At 42.6% G+C, this 15,694-nt stretch overlaps 1 protein-coding gene across 15 annotated transcripts in view; it reads right to left on the bottom strand.

The window, feature by feature from the left end:
- Positions 1 to 15,694, bottom strand: part of LCORL (ligand dependent nuclear receptor corepressor like) — a 182,293-nt gene that overhangs the window by 144,915 nt on the left and 21,684 nt on the right. The gene's annotated exons all lie outside the window — the stretch shown is intronic.

Raw genomic sequence — 15,694 nt, 5'->3', positions numbered from 1 at the left:
AAGTGATCTTTAAAATATAATTAGGAAAATCCACAGAATAGGCTTAAGATTAATAAAGTTGTGCTGTCTACTTCCAAACAGAGAATTAAAATAAAACTTCTATCTTCCATTAACGTGTACTGCAAGTTTCCCCTCTTTACATTTATTTTTGGTTTGGTTAACAGACTGGACTAATACTCAAAAATTTAACTTCTGCCTCTGCAACAGTTTCCTGTGTGACCCTGGACAACTCATTTAATCTCTGTTCCTCAGCTGTAAAAATCTATTTTAAATACTCAAGACCCTCATTATGATAGGAGCATGTCACAATCTTTAATGTATTAATTCTCATATCCCCTCTTTGAAATGGGGATAATACTTCTGTATTTGTAAAATGCAGGGAGACCAAATGACTTGCTCAAAGTCACACAAGGTAGCCACGGTAGAGCAAGGAACTAAACGCAGGTCAGTACCCTACATACTGGGCCATCCTTCCTTACCACCACCACCGCCACCACCACCACCACCCCCTTTATCTTTTTAAATAGACAATCTGTGCTCTGAAGTTCTCACCGATACACACACACACACACAGAGTGCTCAGCACAATCAGGTCCTGATCTGAGTTGTGGCATCCAGGCACTATTTTATAAAATCATTTTGGCATGAATTATAATTTTATAGTACATGGGGTGTACTTTGCCCTTATTTTCATACTGGGGAAGAGAACTTGTGAGAAATTTGTATATGAGTCTCAAAATAAATGAGGTGCATTTAAGTAAAAAAATACCATGCATATCACATCTGTCCAATCATTTAATCTCTCCTTGTTAAAAAGTTGTTAAAAAGTTGTTAAAAGCAGACAGGAAGGAGGATGGGTAAGGGAGCATACATAGAGACACACATCTCAAAGAACTCCATTTACTGTGCAAGTTAAGTAGCCCCTACTTCTTAGAGTAGCCTCCTTGTGAGTGCTCCACTTCAGGTGACTCCTTAGCAGTAACCCCTTAAGGTGGCAGGAGGCTCAGAACACAGTCCAGCATCCAATCTAGCAATTAGCAACTGGCATGTCCTTGTGTAGAACAGACAGACAGACCGTCATCTAGCAGAATGTGCAATCACTTGTAGGGGAAGCTGAATATCAAACCATAACAGGTAATACATCTAGAGATCCATTTTAAAAGTCTCTGAATAGAGATAGCAGATCCCCTAGACCTAGCCACAACAGAAACAGTCTAGAAGACTTCCTGAATGGTCTGGTTCTAGTCAAACCAAAGGCCACTGCCCTCTTAACAGTGCATGGAAGGTAGCTTCCTGTGTAGACTGATGTAGCTCACGAAAGAAAACTGAAAGGTGCATAGTCTGGCTAATATGAAATTCAGAAAAAAAACCCTTCAGTAAGAGTTTTGGATGGGTCATAATGATCACTTATTTTGTTCTCCAAGGAGAAGGTAAGGAACTATCATTAGAGCCCTCTCTCCCCAACCCTTTGCATAGAAGTGATGACCACCAAAAAGGCCATCTTAATAGACAAATGTAACTGAGCCACTAGCTGTGTGCTCTAAAGGGTTGTTTTATGAGACAGTTAAGAACAAGGGTGAGATCTCAACATGTAGCAGAATCTCTAAGTTTGCAGAAAAAGATCTGCAAGACCATTCAGAAATCTCCCTCTGGTCAGATATGTGAAAACTGAGAAACCTACTGGTGAGTGTCTCTAAGTGCACCTTGATGGAATGGGGACAGAGACCGAGAAATAGAGACACACTTCCCCCGATGTTTTCAATTCCAACAGCTAAACCAAGACTGAAAAGAGATGACTGGACAGGTGAAAGATGACGGAAGTTACAAAGATGATAGAGTCTCCATTTGCGGAGGTAAGCATGTCTTGTGGATTCCTTCCTGCTAACAAACAGCATAAATTGTACTCCCAATGACAGGATTCCTCTGGTCCTGAAAACCATTGAGGAGACATAATTGAAGTTGCAGATGTTCAAAATGTGGTGAATTGTTCAACCTGCATTCTGAGACAGTCAAGAATTGACCAGGAGCCACCAGAGAGCAAGAGGTCAGTCTGATGAGGTAAGGAAGCCAAACTTGTCTTAAGTTGCTGCAATCAAAATGACCCTGGCTTGGTCCAGCTTGACCTTGTTGAGAACATTTAAAAACAATGGAGTTGGTGGATACATGTGAAAGACCCTTGTAATGAGGAAAGCGTCTCCTAAAGATTGGGAATCAAATCCTCCTCTGGAACAGAATTTTCTGCACTTTGTGTTTGCTGCAGTGGCGAAAAGGTCAACCTCTGGAAACCCTTCCCCCCCAGCTAGAAGTATTTTTTTTTTTTGAGGACTCAAGAGTCCAACTCTCATTTGTAATTTAGAGGGAAATTTCTGCTGATGCCATCTGCAATGATGTACTGCATACCTAAGAAGTAAGAAGCCAAGATGACACTCTGGTTGGCTGTGCGTCAATTCCTGAGGTTTATCACCGTGGTGCAGAGCAAGGGGGAAAACAAACATACTCCTCCCAGACGACTGATACAATACATGACAGATAACATAGCTTGTATGATCTTGATTGACTTGGTTTTGATTAGGGGAAGAAAGTAGAGGCAGACATTTCTGACCAACCCCCTGAACTCCAGCAGGCTGACATATAAGCATTGTTCTTGTTGCAACCTTTTGCCCTGACCTGTGAGAGGTCCTAAATGTGCTCCCTGACCCCAGAGGGAAGCATCTGATGTTATGACCAGAGGATGATTCTGGATAAAGAGGATTCCTGAACAAGCCTTGGAAGGATCCTTCCACCAGGTGAGTGACTGTGGGACCCAACTGAGTACAAATACCTATTTGTTGAGACTGTGCTAGTTGGATACATAAACTCTCCAGAGCCATCCCTGGAGTCAGAGATGTAAACTGGCATTTTACGTTAAACATGCAAGCTGCCACATTTCTCAGAAGTTGCAGACAAGGTCCTTGCTTGAGCTTAACAACTGAGCTGTATTCTTTGAATAAGATTCTTTAGAGTGAGGAACCTGTCGGGAGGGAGATAAGCATTGCCTGTCATCGACTCGAGAAATACTCCTTTACAAAGTATTTGCTGTGTAGAGGCCAAAGCTGATTTCTCGATATTTATTTGTAGGCCTAAACTGCAGAATAGTGAAATTCTCATTTGAACTGCCAACAGCACCTCCTGATCCATTGAGGAGCTGATCATCAACATATGGAAAGTCTGTTATTCCTAGAGGATAGTTATAGCTGCCCACCTCTCACATGATTTTTGAGAAAACCTTTGAGGTGGAAGAAAGGCCAAAGGGTAGAACTGGTACTGGTAGAAGTTGTGATAGAATGTGAGAGAAAAATCTTCTGTGAGAGGGAGTGGGGGTGGGGCCAGGGACAGCAAGGGTGGGGTGTCAGTGATGCGGCCCTCGGGACAAAGCACTACTCCTCATGTGGCCCTCATGGTCATTTGAGTTCGAGACCCCTAAACTTTAGCACCACAACAACATAGGGTCAGCTGTTGGTGAAGACTTCTTTGCAGGCTTCACTTGATGCAGTCAGCACTGCAGCCAGGTTTGTTTCCACTGCAGTAGAGGTAAGATGAGCATCCTGGCTTCAGTTGTCTCATTTCTCATGGGAGGTACAACCAACCATTGAGGACCTACTATTTAATGGTCACAAGCTCTTCCTGAACTCCACAGATGACTCTTCATACCCTGAAGGACTGTAGGGCTACACTTACATTTTTGGGGATATAAATGCCTGAAAATAAAATTAAAGTTTATCAGGTGTCAACTGGTACAAAGATCCCATTCTGCTCAATTTTCCACTTTCTGTAGGCTATCTGAACTGCTGAGTTAGTCAGATTTTCTAAAATGAAGCAGACAACTACCTCATCCTAGCTATTAACATCTTCCAAACACCAGTTTTGGTTGAGAGTCTAAACCACACAATAGTCTGTTTCTTGCTTGCGCTATGCCACCCCCTTCCTCAGTTTGGACACCGCCTTTCTATTCTAACAAGCATGGGAGGCTATAGCATCAGACAAATATGTACTGGAGTCCCTGACATCTGGTTATAGAATCCAATTTACCTCCATCCTGCCCTGCCACCCCATTCCCCATCCCTCTTCAGTGACCCCTCTCAGTCAGTTGCTGAGACTAAAGATCACATTGCCCTAAGTCTAGGGGCCATAGAACCAGTTCCACTTCAACAGAAAGGAAAAAAGTTTTATTCAAGGTATTTTCTGATACTCAAGTAAAATGAGGGTTGGAGTTCAATACTAGGTCTCAGACAACTGAACAAAAATGTTAGACACTTGAAATTCTGGATAGTTTCCCTAGAAGCTATAATTCTCTCCCTAGAGTCCAGGGATTGGTTTTAAACTCTCAATCTCAAAGATGCCTGCCCCCGTGCCGCTCTGCTCCGCTCCAGGAAGCGGCCGGAGCCACGTCCTGGGGCAGGTGGGGGAATCTACTATGTCTTCTAGACTGTTTCTATTATGGCTAAGTCTAGGGGATCTACTATGTGTGCTGCTCTTACTGCTCCTCCAGGTACCTCCCATTGGCCGTGGTTCCCCGTTCCCAGCCAATAGGAGCTGCAGGGGGTGGAGCCTGGAACTGAGAGCAACGCAGGGAGGCGTGCCCCCCCGCGGGCCACATGTTTGTTACCCCTGTGCTAAACCAATCTTGATGCTCCTGTGGTAAAGTGTTCAATAAAATCATTAAACTTCTCTAGCTCAGGTAGCCATATTTTGACATCTGTGCCTGGTGATTCAGTATCCTGAACTCTAATGTTGCTGAAGAGTAGCTTTTACAAACAAAAAGGTCCAGATGTTTCTGGTCCTTGTTATATAGGATAGCATATTCAAAAAGCTATCTCCCCTTTCGTTAAGCTGTGTTCATGACTAGAGAATTTGGAACTCGTAGGTTTTTTAAAAAAAAATCAGCATGCTTGCTGTTGGGTTGCTGCTGTCTAATTTGCCAGGTGGCCTTCGTTAGCTCAAGAAGATCTTCATTAAATCAGAAATACCACCCAGACTGAAGTAGTATGCAATATATCCAGGAGCTTTACCATTTAGCTATGGGACTTCATTTAAGTCCTACAGTGCTTCATTGTACCAGAAATACTCAGCCTCAATAGCTCTCCTCCCGGGCCCAGCCTGAGGTCTCTGAAGACTGAATCTTCTTTGAAGAGGAACTCTCCGCTCTGCTGCTCTTATCCCTCTCCTTAGTCTCAGCAGGAAAATCTCAATACTTTTGGCACAGTTATAGGTCTCACTCTTAGGAGAGTGCTGGAGACCAGGGTCTTGATGCTGCTTTCACCTTGGAAGCACTCAGTGACCGTGACCATGACCTTGGTGTAGACTAGGCACTAAAAGAAGTCAAGTATCACTGTACAAGAGGGTTCTCTATACTTGAGTCCAAAGCCAGTCTTAAAGCTTGCTACATAATTAATCTATCCATCCTTAATTTCTTTGTTTATGGGCAAAGGCTGGGCAGGCATCTGCTAGTACTTGAAAGTGGCCTTAAAAAGGTGATCTAAGAGCCATTCTTTCTTATGAATGGAGAGTGTCCTAAGATCCAGACATGTTGCGATAGGGGTTTTCAGGATCCCGGATAGTGCTTCACTAAAGAGTATGTGAAGAACAGCTGCAGTGGTGGCACTTCATCATGAAGCAACCAAGCAAGCTGGGTCTCATCTTGAGGTAGCAGGGCTGTGCCTGCACCCACAGGCCATGTTGAGTGAGCTGCCTCACCACAGGAGCACTGTTGCTGTGCTATGGCAAAAGACTCAGGTGTGGATCCCAGGTGGGACTTGAGTTTCCACACAGCATTATAAACCAAGATTTACAATAGCTGGACCTAGGTCCCTCAGCCGTGCTAATGGGTCCATGTTGCACTACAAAGTCCTCCTTATTCATGTCTGCAGCTGGACCTGCATCCACATTCCAAAGTGATCGGGCATGGACCCGAGTCACAGGGACTTAGGACCTGGGTCCTAGAACCCTACTGGAGAGTAGGTCAGGGCCCTAGGACCCAGGTCCTGAGTGCTTGTTGACCTAAGTCAGATTGATGTGTGTTGATAGAAGGAGCGCTTGCACTAAAATCTGAATCAGAGCTCGGGCTTAGTGTGCAGGATAGACATACCCTTACTGGTCCTGGAACTTCTGCAGGACTCCTATGGAGCTAGCTAGTTGTACATGGGACTGAGAGCCTGTGGAATGACAGTGCCTCAAATGGTACTGCAGAAGCAGCTGCAAATCAGCAGGAGGCTAGAAATACTCTGAGGCCTCTGAAGCCTGCTCCATTCTCTTATGTTTGTTCAAAACTCTGATGTCCCAGAAGTCTGCAATGATCTGGAGTCCCCAGACAGTTTTGGGCTGGAGGAAGGTGTTATGATTTTGGTGGAGGCTTGACTGGGAAGAGAAACCAGAGATTCTTGTATAGTTCTCCTTGCTTCTGTGCATCTAGGCAACCTCAGGCTTCTTTCCCTGCTAGCCTGGAGAAGATTTTATCAGCTTAGTTAGTACAATAAGAGAGCATTCTTATGCTCAGACTATAGCATGCATATCTACTTCCTTCTTATGCGAAGAGATAACTAACTTGTTTCTTTCCAAAGCGTTTCTGCTGGAAACGGTGTGCTATTTTCCCCCTTCAAAGAGATACTGCAGTTGGAATGTTTTCTTGGCTTTTCCCTTAACCAGGCACATTTGAGAGTCTGGAAAAGAACTAAGCAACATCACTAAGTTTGTCCAAAATTACCTAGAAAATTTAGCACTGCCAATTGAAAGAGTTGGGTTTTTTCTCTGACTAGCTTATATGGAAAAATGAGTATTTAAAGTCTTCAGAAGACCTGTAATGACAGATCATAAACATCCTATTACTGCTGTAAGGGGTAGAACTGTTCTAGCAGCTGTTCCCATTCATGATTTTAAGGCCAGAAAGGACGATTGATCATCTAGTCTGACATGTATAATACAGGCCACAGAACTACCCTAAAGTAGTTCCCAGAGCATCTCTTTTAGGAAAACACCCAATCTGGATTTAAAAAAAAAAAAATGGACAGTGACTGAGACTCCCCCAGAACCCTTGGTAAATTGATCCAATGGTTAATTACCTCACAATCGAAAATGTGTGCCTCATTTCGCATCTTAATTCATCTAGCTTCAGCTTTGCCACTGGATCATGTTACACCTTTCTCTGCTAGACTGAAGAGCTAATTGTTAAATATTTGTTTCCCCATCTTGGTACTGTAATCAAGTCATAGCTTAACCTTCTTTGTTAGGTTAAATAGAAAATATGCCTTGTAGTTGGAGCTCTTTGAGTTTCTCTACTCTTTTAATCAGTCACCTCTCACGACTCTGTGAACCCTCTCCAATTTATCAACATCCTTCATTTGTTGACACCAGAACTGGACACAGTGTTTAGGCAGTAGTTGCACCTGTGACTAATACACAGATAAAAAAGCCTCTACTCCTATTCAAGATTTTCCCCTTGTTGATGCATCCAAGGACTGCATTAACTAGCCCAGTCTAGGGGCAAGGCTTGGCAGCAAACTAATAAAAGGTAAGTCTGGCCTTCCTCCTAAATTATTAAAAGGAAAGAACATGGAGTCACCTTGTAAACAAGACAAGGATTTGCAGAAACATTGCTTTGCCTCTAATATAGCATTGTTTTTTAAAACAAATACAGATTCATTTAAGCCTCAGTCCTGCAATTATACTGTACCCATATGGAGGCCCATTTATGTCAATGGTGCTTCACACAGTTGCAAGGGTCTGCCCACTTCGATCCCTCTGCAAGATCAGAGCCTTTACAGGTTAGAGGCATCTTGTTTGATTGATGTGCATTTAAGAATTCTTAATTCCCCCAAAGGCACTGACAAGAATATAATTACACTTGAAAGAATCAGATTTATTGATAAAGGTCAACAAACATCAATTAAAAGGACACGAGATATTTCCACTGATAATAAAAGATTACAGATAGGCAAAGAGAAAAATGGTGCTTGAGAACTTAAATTTGATTTAAGGATTTTTTAATTTTTTTTATATATATATTTTGACTAGGGCTGTCAAGCAATTAAAAAAGTTAAATACGATTAATCGCACTGTTAAACAATAACAATACCATTTATTTAAATATTTTGGAAGTTTTCTAGATTTTCAATTACACAGAATACAAAGTGTACAGTGCTCACTTTATTTTTTATACCTGCCAGATGATCTACAGATTCATATGTCCCTTCACGTTTCAACCACCATTCAGGGGACATGCATCCATGCTGATGATGGGTGCTGCTAGATAATGACCCAAAGCAGTGCAGATCGACAGATGTTCATTTTCCATCATCCGAGTCAGATGCCACCAGCAGAAGATTGATTTTTTTTTTCCAGTGGTTCTGTTCTGTAATTTCCACATCAGAGTGTTGCTCTTTTTTTCCTGAAAGCATATTCCACACCTCGTTGCTCTCAGATTTTAGAAGGCACTGCACATTCTTAAACCTTGGGTCGAGTACCGTAGCTATCTCACAGTGGTACCTTCTTTGCCTTTTGTCAACTCTACAATGAAAATGCTCTTAAAATAAACATGAGCTGGGTCATCATCCGAGACTGCTAACACATGAAATATATGGCAGAATGAGAGCAAGACACAGAGCAGTAGACATACAATTCTCCCCCAAGGAGTTCAGTCACAAATTTAATTAACACGTTTTTTTTAAAACAACAAGTGCCATCAGAAGGAAGTATCTCCTTTGGAATGGTGGTCAAAGCATGAAGGGGCATACAAATACATTTCAGTTGTTATTCCATTGTTTAATTGCAATTCATTTTTTAAATCACAATTTGAATTATTTGTGTGTGTTAACTGCAATTAATCGACAGCCCTACAATCTGCAAAATTCATACAAAATAAACAAGTTCACACTAATCTGCAAACGGTTTTGGAAAAAAGGAGGAAGTTGCTCTTTTAAAAAAAAAACAAAAAAACAAACTACTACAGGTTATTTATGTCACAGGATTCTGACTCTTTGGTCTTGGGCCCCTATGTGAGACCGATTAAAAACTCCCCTACAAGAAAGGCAACCTTGACATTTCAGTAGCCAATCCCAGGTGCAATGGACTCTGCCTCATGCACTCCTATGTTCAAAGGTCAGCTCTTTTCAAGAGATTACTCACCCTGTGCAGTAACTCTGGTTCTTTGAGGTGTGTGTTACTATGGGTGCTCCACTCTAGGCACACCTTGCGCCTTTGATTGGAAATTTCATAGCGTCTGTTCAGCATGTGCTTACATCCCATACAGTGCGGTGCACTGCACCATCGTTATGTAGTGTTACATAGGTGAACCACCCTCAGTTTCTTCTGTACCGCGAAGTTCCACAGCAGAGAACTTCAAAGAAGATGGGAGGGAGGTGGGTAGTGGAGCAGGCATAGGGACATAAATCTCAAAGAGCTACACAGTTACTGCACAGGATGAGTAACCTCTTTGAGCAGTAACCCTATGGGTGCTCCGCTCTAGGCGACTACTGAGTAGTTCCCACTGGAGGGGGAAAGGGAGGGCTTCCAAATCTAATTTGGAACTGAAAAAAGCACAGAGCCAAACATAGCTCTGGAATAGCATTGGAAGCAGAGTCTTGAGTTATGGCTTAAATGTTCAAAAAAGGCATGTATAGCAGTCCAAGTAGTTGCCCTACGTATTTCAGTGATAGGAACGTTTTTCAGAAAGGATACTGGAGTAGAAATAGATCTTGTTGAATGGGTTTGGACACCCAAAGGAAGCTGAAGACCCCAAGATTGATAGCAACAATTAATTCAGTCCAATATCTGTCTCAAGTCTTTGTTGACTGCTGGCCCTTTAGATCTGTCCACAATACAGAAACAACGTGGAAGACTTCCTAAAAGATTTAGCCCTGCCAAGGTAAAAGGCCAGAGCACTCCTAACATCAAAGTGTGTGCATCAGCACTTCTTCCTTACCCAACAAAGGTTTAGGGTAAGAGACTGGGAGAGGAATGGGCTGGTTAATATGGAACTGTGAAGATAATTTTTTATCAAAAGTTGGGGTGCGTGACTGTCTTTGAAAAATATTGTGAAAGCCCTTATTTCCCCAACTTGTTGAGCAGATGGGGCAGCTACCAGAAATGCAGTTTTTATCAAGTTTTTAAAAATGGAGGAGCGAGCAGGTAGTCACTGACTCAAAAGTTGTTTTGTAAGGTATTTAAAAAGGAAGCTGAGGTCCCAAGTCAGGATAGGACATTTGACTTGTGAAAAGATTTCCAAGCCTCTTGAGGAACCACACTATCACTGGGTGAGTGAAAACAGAAAAGCCCTCTGTCAGGCAGTGGAAGACTATGGCAGCTGTCAGATGGACTGTAATGGGAGTTCAGTGACAACCCTGATTTTTTCAATTCCAGGATATACTCCAGTACATATGACTGTGAAGAGGACGCTGGTGGAATGTGTTTTAGGTCACCAGCAGCTGAATCTTGTCCACTGTTGCAAGTGTAAGCGCAGACTGTTTTCTGCTGTGTAATAGTACTCTTTTTACCTCCTCTGAACAGATTATTTCTAATCCTGCTAACCACTGACTAGCCATGCTTTGATGCAAAGAACTCAGATTTTCTGCCTTCTTGAAAGAGAAGATGAGGGACAGTATTAAGAGTGATTGGTGAGCAAGTCACCAGCTGAATGAGGTAAGGGAATGTCAAGATTATTACAAAAACCCTGGCATCGTCTTTACTTCTAATTCCTCTAATATCAAAGTTCTGATTGAGATAAAGAATGGTGTACAGCAGACCCGATGACCACTGAAAAAGAAGGGCATTCCCCTAAGGACTGGTGACCCAGCCTGCCTCTCTAGCAGAATTGTGCACGTTTATTGTTCCTAGTTGTGGCAAACAGGTCCTAGGGAGGGGTAGAGGGATGAACCAATATCAAAATATACAGTGAAATATGATGAAATCTATTTCCCCATTTGTGATCTGAGAGAAGTGTCTGCTGAGTGTAACTGCAGACACATTCTGAGCACTGGGAGGGTAAGCTAGTTTGATGTTAATACAATTGTATATAAACCAATTCCAAAGCCTGACTGCTCCAGCGCAGAGGGGAGGGTGATCTTGCCCCTCCTTGACAGCGTATATAAAAAAAAAAAAATGACAGACTTCATATTTGCCCCAAATCAATGGTAGAAAATTGGAGAGAGGCATATCTGACTGCCTTGAGTAACATCAAGTTGACATATTGTTTAGAGGTGTGCACCTGCCTTGACCCATGTGACTGTCTAGAAGTGCTCTCCAACCTAAGATGGATGCATCTGTTGTTATATCATTGGGAGAAGGCTAGACAAAAGGATCTCAACCAATTGAGGGAATTCTTCATCAAGATGGGTATGGAGAGTAACTTGTTCAGGACTGCACCTGCTCAGGGAATTAAAAAAACAGTGTCCTGAGCCACCTTTGAAGGCAATGCATCCACAATCTTGCGTGGCCTAAGACGAAAGTACCTACTGCCTATATGTCCTAGCAGTTGTAGACTGTTCTTGACCTGTGTCTGTGGGTTGATCTGGACTGTATTGACTATACTGGATAGAGCGACAAAATTGTGCAGTGGGAGGTAGGGTCTCGCTGCTATCAAGTCAAGGTAAGCGCCTATGAATTTGTACAGGGGTCAAAGTGGATTTTTCTTTTTTAAATTGTTCAGCTGCAGGCCCAATTTAAGGAAGATGTCTATTGCCTTGTGAGTAGCCACTGTAGGTTTTGCATAACAACCACCTTTCTGAAGCCAATCCCTTAATTCCTTTTCTGGAGAGGTGAGCTGCTGTTGACAACTTTCTAAAAGGTTCTTGGGGCAAAGGAGAGACCGAAAGGGAGTACCCTGTATTGAAACTGGTCTTGACTGTGAAACATAGAAACCTTCCATGGAAAGGGTGGATTGCTATATGGAAATATGCATGCTGAAGGGCTGTGAATCAATCCCTTTGGGTCCAATGACAAAATTATTTGTGCCTTTTTCCTCTTAGATGCCCTCAGGGAGCGTGGTGCTCAAGCAGTCACAGATTTGTATGGAGACTGGCGAAGGGTGAGGTGGGGTCCTCGCATGGATCAGAGGTTGGGTGAAGAGAGCTCTCCATCATGAGGAGATGTAGTTTGATCTTGCTGTTCTTGTCAATTCCCAAAGTACTATAACAGTCTTATAATGGAGCCGCAGGCAGTCTCCTTAGACCAGTGCTACTCAGACCTCAGTGGTGCAGGAGCCAAATTAGCAATCAACTTTACTCAGAGCCACAGTAGTGTGAATTCATTGTCTCATTTACTATTTGTTTGTATACATATATAAAAATCACAGCAAAATGACTACTTACTATTTTATCAATTACAATTGGTTAACATAGTAAAAGTATCCTAACTGGTTAATAATTAAATCAGTGTTTTAATATCATGTGCTAGAAAGAGCCACAGAAGACACGTTTAGGAGCCACTTGTGGCTCACAAGCTTTAGTCTGTGTATCACTGCCTTAGACACTCCAGTTTATCTTGCCACCCAGGCAAGATAGACTATATGATAAAGTGGTCATGTACACAAAATAAAATCACAAAATATTCAGGTTGCTTCCAGTCCCAAAAAAAAGTCACTTATCCCAGATCAACTTAGATCTCACACAGACAACACTGGTAACCAATCCTGTAATAAACTAACTAAAGGTCTATTAAACTAGGAAAAAGAAGTGTTATTTACAGGTTAAAGCAGGCAAACTGAACTCATTTGTGGGTGTTCTAGTTACCACATCTGTCACCTTTTGAAATCTGTTAGCAATGAACATCTTTTCAGGGCTAACCCAGGCCAAGTAGCATGGGGATGTCTATGCTTATGTTTAGGAATCCTTGCCCCTCAGAGTGCAGACAATATAAAAGTAGATTCAGTTTCTCCATGTCAGGGATTTTTATCCCCTTCTTTCCAGAGTTCAAACTGATGGGATGAGTTCATGAATAGGTCTCTCCTTCCTTGAGGGAGATAAGAATGCAATCAAAGTCTCAGTCGTCTGATGCTACAAAACATATCAATTGCCTTCAATGGGCCATTCTTGTATACAAGGCGGGCACTATCATCTTAAAATCAATGCTCCTCCCATTTGCTGAATTACACAATTAGAGAGGTTTACAATGCAAACACTTAATATAACTTTATGCCATTGGCTATAGAGACAATAAGTGAGATCAATATATGCAACATCCTACAAGCACTTTATGCAGTCTGAAGTGAACACACACTCTTATCAACTTAACCTCCAATATCTATTTGGACAACACTAACACACAGATAAACAAGACCAATTTCCAGCGATGCATTTGTAAGTATTCAGTGAGGCCTGAGGCACCTGGTCTACCAGCATTGCAGGTGTATAACTCCTCAAAAAGAGTGCAGAGTGGCTTTGGAGTCTTAATGTGTGGAGAGACTTGTCCATGCTCTCCACAAACAAACAGTTTGGAGCTGTTGAAAGGAAGGTCCTCAATAGTTTTTTGGACCTCTCTGAAATCCTGAAAGCTAGAAGGCTCTCCTCATGACTACCGCCATACAATAGAAAAAAATGGCACTGTCAGCCACATCCAGAGGCCTCCAGAGATGTTCTAACAAGAAGTTGGCCTGCTACAGTGATAGCCTGAAATTTATTCTCTGTGCTTTAATGGTGGACGCTCAATAAAGGAATGCAACTTGGCATAGTTGTATTTCACCATTAAACACCTGATAGCCAGTGATTCTAAACTGTAGAATGGCCAATAAGTACGACTTTTGACCAAACAGATAGAGGCATTTATGATCTTTATCATGGGGTGTAGATTTAGCGTAATGCTGCCTTTCATGTTAATTAACTGCCTCGATCAGAGAACTGGAAGAGGATAAGAAAAGCATCCCAAGTCCTAAAAGGTGGCATAATATTTCTTATTTATGCTCTTGCACGTGGTCAGAATCATAGATGGGGTATGCCAGATTACTTTCACTAGATCTAGTAGGGCCTCGCTAACAGGGAAGGAGATCCAGGCAGATGATGCTGTATGGAAGATGTCAAGCAGCTTATGATGTGACTCTTTAACCTTGTGTGGGATCTGTAAGGAGTCTGCTGTCCTCTTGATGAGTTCCTGGAACTGCTGGAAGTCATCAGCCACAGATGATGGGAGGTGGCATAACAGTTTCAGACAGGGGAAGGAGATGTTGACTGGCTGGGAGACCCATTCATCAGCCCTCAATTCCTGTTTATTTAAGGTTTCCTCCCGAGGTTCAGGTCTCCTAGAGAAAGATGATGGAAACTGTCTGCCTCTATGGTGGGTGGTACTCAAGGCCCACAAAAATTGCTGACAGTAAGCCACCCAGAAGTCCCACGATGGGTGTGTGTGTAGGAACCCACAGGTGTTCATACCAGCAAGATGCTGGCTGTAAATGTTTCTGATGGATATTATCAGCTTCTTCAGATGCCCCTGGAAAAGTACCCCTTTGGAGATGGGAGAGGAGCGGGGAGATCCTTGAACTGATATTTGAGAAACCAAAGCAAGATCTTTGTCAGAATCCTCCTCTTCCACATCACTTTGAAGCAGTCGAGCACTGAAAGAAACAGAAGGCAAGTCTATTGGTACTGGATGAATGTCTGGAGATGGAGGTCCTTGGTACTGAGAATGGATCAGTATCAAACAATGGGTGAATCAGGTGTTGTGGTCACAGAAAAGTGCAAAGGAAACTAATTCCTGTAGTACTGAGTGCGTTGTTGGTACCATAGGGATGGCCTGGGTAGGAGTAATAGTGGTACCGTGGACCTTGCACACTCTGTGGAGAGTAGAGAGAATGTCTGACTAGTCTTTTTCGGTACCCAGTGAGAAGGACTAGATCTTTTTACTGCTTAGCTTTTCCAATGGTACTGATGGCCTAACAGAGCACAGCATTTTGGAGTCCTTTGGCTTAGTGATTCTTTTGCTTCCAAAACTTGTGGGTTGGAGACCAATGGGTGCCAAAGAAGCTTGTGGCATTGATGACTGCAGCTTCTTTGAGGAAGATTCCCTAGGTGGAGGATTTCAGAGACCTTATGAGAGGAATTTTGACTCTTTCCTCTTAAGTGCCCTCAGGGAGTGTGGTGCTTATACAGTTGCAGTGGCAGACTTTTATGGAGACCAGCGAAGGGGAGGTGGAGTGGCATCATGGCCAGGATCAGAAGCTGGGCAAAGAGTTCTCCATGATAAGTAGATGTAGTCTGATCTCCCTGTTCTTTTCTGACCCTAGGATTTTAATGCAAGGCAACAGCTGCACTTTTGGGTTACAAGAGATTCCCTGAAGCAATAGATACATCGGGATTGCTCATCACTCACCAGGATTAGTGCCTGGCATGATAGGCAGCGTTTAAAACCACGGAAATTGGGCACTCCCTCTCAGTAATTTAAAGGGAGAAGGGGAGAAACATTTAAAAAACACTAACTAGGATGAATGAGACTTCTATGGAAAAAATAACTCTTAGATGTGGGGAACTGAAATATTAACATGCCCTCTACCCTCAGTCTTCCTGTTGTCTCAGAGAAAAAAAAAAAAAGACAGTATCTTCACAGGACTGCCCTATTCCTGATTTCAATCTCATGACATTTCCCTTCTTTGTGACTACTGTCTCCCATTATTTCCAACAGATCTGAAGCGCAGCAAGATGGCCACCATTTCCCTTCAATATCTCCATATGGAAGTGAGGCT

The sequence above is a fragment of the Lepidochelys kempii genome, chromosome 4 (assembly GCF_965140265.1).
Source record: "Lepidochelys kempii isolate rLepKem1 chromosome 4, rLepKem1.hap2, whole genome shotgun sequence".
Lineage (NCBI taxonomy): Eukaryota > Metazoa > Chordata > Testudines > Cheloniidae > Lepidochelys > Lepidochelys kempii.
This window is presented reverse-complemented; position numbering and strand designations above follow the sequence as displayed.